Below are 6,528 nucleotides of genomic sequence, written 5' to 3'. Positions count from 1 at the left end.
AGATAACTGAGCAAACGCTTTCTCCCATGCAGCAGGATCACTTGACTGCTCCTTCATATGTGGTGGTGGAGGATGTAATGGTGGGTTCAATTGATGGTTGGAACTATAGCTGAATCCTGGGTGTTGATTCTTGTTCTTCCATGGTGGCACATAAACATTCCTTCCCTGATTGTTGTAGTTCCTTTGATTATTCTGATCATACCACACTCCATTCACCTCTGCTTGTTCTGGTGATCCCCCATAATCACACTCCTCTGTCACATGGCCTTTTCCACAAATAGCACATACACTCTTGGTTTCCACAGAAGCTACCTTTTGTGAAGAGATTTGCTTAATAAGGGTATCCAACTGCTGCTGCTGTTGTCTCTATGTCTGCATCAGTTGATCATTCCTTGCCAACAGAGCATCATACCCATCCAACCTGATGATTCCTGTCCTTCTGTCAGCCACTGGGCCATTATCAAATTCCTGAGATGCCAATGACTCAAAGATATCCAAGGCTTCTTGAGGAGTCTTGGTAGTCAATGATCCACCAGCAGTGGCATGCACCAAGGTTCTAGTGTTAGTGGTCATTCCTTGCAGGAAGATTGCTGCTTGTTGCCATGCCTCAATTCCATGCTATGGACATTTCCTCAACAAAGTTTGAATCTCTCCCAAGCCTCATAAATGGATTCTGACTCTTTCTGCTTAAAGCTTGTAATCTTATCCTTCAATTTGGCCCTCTTGGATGCTGAGAAAAACCTCTGCAAGAACTTGGTTTGCAGATCATCCCAAGTTGTTATACTTCCTTGTGGCAATGATTGCAGCCATCTCCTTGCATCATCCGTCAGTGAATGAGTGAATAGTCTCAACAAAATTGCATCTCTTGTGACACCATTTATCTTCATTGTATCACTCAACAACAGAAAGTTCTCTATGTGCAAGTAAGGGTCCTCTGAAATGGTTCCAGCAAACTGATCCTTCTGCACCAAATGTATCAAAGCAGGCTTCAATTCAAAGTTGTTGGGCTCCACCGTTTGGCGCACAACACTCCCAATTGGAGGAATCACTGCATGAGTCATGTACTCTCCCAGTGTCCTCTGTGGTGGTGGTGGTGGTCTGTGATTCTCTGCCATTATCTCTTCCTGATTAACCGTACTGGATTCACCAATTTCTTGCAATTGTCTCCTTTGCCTTGCTGCCCTTTTGTGCTTCCTCAATGTCCTTTCTAATTCTGGATCATACAATAACAAATTCGGATCAAGTGTACCTCACATATACCAGAATCAAAATTGACCAAAATCTTAACATAAACTAAAATACTGAAAATAAAAGGATTCAATCTCAGAATTCTATGGTATCAGTTAGTGTTGAAAAACAAATTCCCCGGCAACGGCGCCAAAAAATTGTTGGAAGTTTAGCAAGTGCACTAGTCATACAAGTAATAAAATGATGAGTAAAGATCGTTCCCACGAGGAATTGTGTTCAAGCACCAATAAACCAAAGAAAACTAATTTGAATCATATAAGAATTTGTAAAAGTCATGAATAATTTGTCACCAGAAAATTGATTGTAAGTAATTTGACACAAAATAAATATGGATTAATAATTAATAAAACAACAAGTAGTCAGAAAACAACTTTCCTCCATAATAACTCATGTAAAAACTGATCATATGATGAATTCTTTTCCATGTGATGTTAATCAACCTTTTACTTATCATCAAGATGTAATCCCTTACTATCTTGATAGATACATTAATCAGAAACCCCAATCCCTTGGTGATCTCTTTCTTAATACATGCATGCCATACTAAAGTCTTAAGATTACATCAGAACTCTAGCATCAATCCCTTGAGTACTAGAATTCTGATGTTGAGATTATCAGATACAGAAGTCATATAAACATCCATGTTCTACACTACTTCCTTGATAGAAATAATTAAATCAGAAAATCTCAAATCAACACATGAAAAATACTTCATCATATTAATCAGATCAACATAATATTATCATGGAGTTCTATTGCATTCAGACTACAAAGACTCTACTCAGACATGACTAAGGAATAGATAAGAGAAGAAGAATCAAACTTCATTTCCATGTTGAAAGTCTTCAATCTCCAAACTATTACAAGAGAATTTAGAGAGAAGTCAGACTAAAGTTTAAGAGAGAGAGAATATATCAGATCTCCTCAAATCCAGATCCTTTCTAAATGTGAAGGCTTTTCCTTTTATAGTGTTACAATTAAAAATAGAAAACTGATGTGGGCGCTAAAACGTCCATAAGTGCCCGTTTTAGCGTCCATGCTTTACGTATGCTCAACTGCTTTTAACTGACTCCAACGCTAAAACGTTAAGGAATGACCGTTTTAGCGTCCAAACTTGGTGAATGCTCAACTGACTTTAACTGACTCCAACGCTAAAACCCTTGATTTGGACGTTTTAACGGTGGAGACCAGAGTCCTTTTTCCACTTCAGGGCGCTAAAACGCTTATTGCAGAACGTTTTAGCGCCCAAGACCAGTAATTTTCCATCTTCTAAGTGCAGCAGCGCGCTAAAACGCTCTGTGTGGGCGTTTTAGCGCTCATCACCAGCAAGTTTTGGCCTCTTCCTGTAGCAGGGCGCTAAAACGCTCAGTGTGGACGTTTTAGCGTTCAACACTTAGGCAATTTTTCTCCTCTTGAGCTCCAGAATCTTCTTCCTTCTCCAGTTGCCTTTCAAGCTTGCTTTTCCTACAAGAATCATACAAATTTCCAATAAAGCTCTTGAACTTGTAATTGAGGACATCTTAGGACATTAACCTTGTTTTTCATCATTTAATCACACAATTTGATCCTAATTCCTACTAAAAACCATGATGAACTAAGGGTTCATCAATAATCCTGAAACTCATGGCTCAGATATTCACCACCACGATCTGATCGTAATGTCTTAATCATCTTGCCACGCTGTTTCTCTACTTTATTCCTAAACTCCTTGAATTTTTCAAAGGATTCGGATTTATATCTCATTAGGTACACGTACCCAAATCTTGATTTGTCATCAGTAAAGGTGATGAAATAAGAGTATCCTCCTCTAGCCTCTATAGACATTGGCCCACAAACATCAGTGTGAATGAGTTCTAATAACTCACTAGCCCTATGACTCTCAAGCCCTTTGGGCTTGTGACAAGTCATTTTCCCAGCTAGACAAGATTCACATTGTCCATAGGATTCCAAATCCATGGAATCTAGGTATCCATTTGCATGCATCCTAGACAATCTTGTTTCGTTTATGTACCCTACTCTACAATGCCAAAGATAAGATTGATTATCTATCCTAGGTCGTTTCACGGCTATATTGAGCACTTCAGTTCCCATTTCCAGAACATACAATCCATTTATTAAAGAAGCAGTACCATAAACAATATCATTCGAAATGATAGAAAATGTACCATTCTTAATACTAAAAGTAAAACCATCTTGTTCTAAACAAGAAATAGAAAAAAAAATTCTAGAAATGTTTGGAACATAAAGACAATTATTCAAATGCAATAAAAGGCCCGTAGGCAAAATAAGGTCGGCATCTCCAACAGAATGAGCAGCAACCCTTGCTCCATTGCCAACGCGGAGGTCCACCTCCTTTCTCTCCAATCTCCTTGGGCTCCTAAGCACCTGCAACATATTGCAGATATGAGAACCACAACCGGTATCCAATACCCATGAGGTAGGATTAGCACAAGAATAATTTATCTCAATCATGAAAGTACCTGAGGTAGAAGCATCACCATGCTTCTTGTCCTTCACACTCTTCAGGTAGTCTGGATAATTCCTCTTCCAATGGCCTTTCTTGCCACAATGGAAGCACTCAGCATCGCTTTTGTCCTTGGATGCACTCTTACCCTTCTTTTTGCCTTTCTTCTTCTTGGGTTTTCCTTTGGGTTTAAGGGAGTCTCCTTTCGCAGGCTCCTTGCCCTTACCCTTTGCCTTGCTAGGCCCACCAATCAGAAGAGCATGTGTCCTATCCTTCTTGATAGACACTTCAGTAGTTGTTAACATGCTTAACAATTTAGGCAAGCTCACAAGCATCCCATGCATGTTGTAATTCATAATGAATTGACTGAAGGAAGGTGGAAGCGAGGTCAGGACTAAGTCATTACTTAGCTTGGCATCCATCACGAAGCCTAGATTTCCTAGTTTCTCAATCAGCCCGATCATCTTAAGAACATGACTGCTCACAGACATGTTCTCATACATCCTGCATGAGAACAATTCTCTAGAGGCCTCATACCTCTCATGCTTGCCTTTAATGTCATACAACTCCTTAAGATGTAAGACAATAAATGGAGCATCCATATGCTCATACTGCTTTTGCAGTTCAGGCGACATGGATGCCAACATGATGCAAACAGTCAACACATTGTCATCCATGTGCTGTTTGTGGGCCTCGAAATCAAATTCTGTGAACCCATCTTCCCCTTACCTAGGAGCTACGGGTAATGCAGCATCCAGGACATAAGTTATTTTTTCGGCCCTAAGAACAATTCTTAAGTTCCGATACCAGTCCATAAAGTTTGAACCGGTCAGTTTGTTCGTATCGAGTATTGAGCGCAGTGACAGTGGATTAGTCATACTAAAAACTGAAAAAGATGTAAAGATGATTTAATTAATATATTTAGACATGTTGTATAAACAAATTATTAAGGACTTTAAATAATTTGTCTCTCCCACTATTTTATCTAAGTCAATGACCCTTCCCATTTGACTTAGGGTTAATCTACTTTTAGATTTTACCTTAGTGAGATTAAGAGTGTGATTATCTATTTTAACCCTCGTCTGTGACCGCAAGATTAATTTAAATAATGGGTTGATCCTCATCAACAGTATCTCATACCCTCTCTTAACATTAGGTTGACAACTCCTTGTCACTTAGTGGTGCATCTCATGCAACCAACCTAGCATTATTACCCTAAGCACATAAGCCCGACTGAGCCTGCAACTTATGTCTCAGTTAAGTATTAACCAGCACCCTAAGTGTCTAACACTTCTAATACTACTCTTACTCAACGAAACAGTGGGTCCCAACTGAGTTGTGGAGCACCACTATGTAGAGGAGGTTCGAGTAATATTGGTGGTGGGAGGTAATCATATGCTTAATAATTTATTCCTTTAAGGGTTCCTTTTATTTGGGGTTTATTAGGTCTCATCAAACGCATTTATATTATTATCATGCTAGTCGTTATCCTATGTCAAACATCTATTGGATTACACTAGTCGTAATTGGACATGCATAATAATACATACAAACACGATTTGTCCAATTCATGCATACTAGTCGTTCAAAACATAAAAGCATACATGCATATAAAACAGTTTTATTTGAGATGGTCATGGTGCTCGTGCATTTGTCCATCTTGCTTCTCAAGCATCGGCTCCTCCTCGTCTATACGCCACTAGCCTAATTCTCTAATTACATATAATTAAAGAAACTCCAAAACATCTTTGGAGGGACAAATAATAAAAATTCAAAATTCAAAATTCAAATTACAACTCTAATTAAAATAGAGCAAAATTACACATTAATTTAAAATTTGAAATTCGAATTTCGGGCACCATGACCATCCCCTTCCAAATTGCACCTGAAAATTTAAACAGCTTGCAAGCACATAATATCAAATATTATATAAATATTTCCTCACATATATTTTGATAATTTAACAATTAAAATATCAAAACAAGAATCAAAATCAAAAATCTTCCAATTTTCTCCCAATGGTCGAATTTTGCATCTTTATGCATAATTCAAATCTTTGTCAAACCTTTCTCAAAGATCACAAAAATTAAACAATTTATTCAACCATAACTCATATGGCCGAATCATACATCATTATATACAAAATTTTATTAAATAAAATCATGGAGAAAATAATGCATTTGAATGTTCACATCATGGCAGAATCATATTCCCTTTTCAAAAAAAAATGTTTCTTTTGAAAACTTTCACAAAGAATCAAAACAAACAAAACCATGAGGTCATGTAGATATATGAACACCATAATCATATTAAACATGTTCATAAAAAAAGAATCCACATGCAAAGAATTAATCTTTAACAAAAAGACCTTTTGACCGTGAGTAAATTAATTTGACAAACAAAGTACCATCACCCGCCGATGGTAAAACGATCGGGCTCTGATACCACTTGAAAGTAACTGGCCTTGAAGGCCGTAGCATGTGAGAGGGAAAAACAAAATTTTTCATATGCGGAATTACACATGCAATCAAGAATCATGCTTTATGGCATGTGATGTTACCTTTGTTTGTGAGTTCAAAACTCCAAGACGATCAGTGTTAGGTTTGAAGGGTTCAAACCATCTAACGTTGATCCACACCACCCACGTCAAGTTGCAAGAACGCTTTCTTGAAAGCCACCAATTGACCACCACAGACAGGCTTGCTATGCGCTCAATAGGTGAAGAAGGAGGCTAGGTATATGTGTTTAGAAGAGTGAAGTCTCCAGCATGAAAACTTCACAAGAGTGGGAATGGTATATATAAGAATTGGCTAGGT

At 38.1% G+C, this 6,528-nt stretch overlaps 1 non-coding gene across 1 annotated transcript; it reads left to right on the top strand.

Annotated features, from left to right (window-relative positions):
- Positions 1–610: 610 nt before the first annotated feature.
- Positions 611–716, top strand: LOC133290419 (small nucleolar RNA R71). Its single transcript, XR_009748663.1, has one exon. It is a non-coding gene; the product is annotated as a small nucleolar RNA R71 (small nucleolar RNA).
- The last annotated feature ends 5,812 nt before the right edge of the window (positions 717–6,528 follow it).

Source organism: Gastrolobium bilobum, unplaced genomic scaffold (assembly GCF_033153095.1).
Source record: "Gastrolobium bilobum isolate Gb01-03AN ecotype WA unplaced genomic scaffold, APGP_CSIRO_Gbil_v1 utg21083, whole genome shotgun sequence".
Classification (NCBI taxonomy): Eukaryota; Viridiplantae; Streptophyta; class Magnoliopsida; order Fabales; family Fabaceae; genus Gastrolobium; species Gastrolobium bilobum.
The sequence above is the reverse complement of the archived record's forward strand: the minus strand, read 5'-3'. Positions and strand labels throughout refer to the sequence as shown.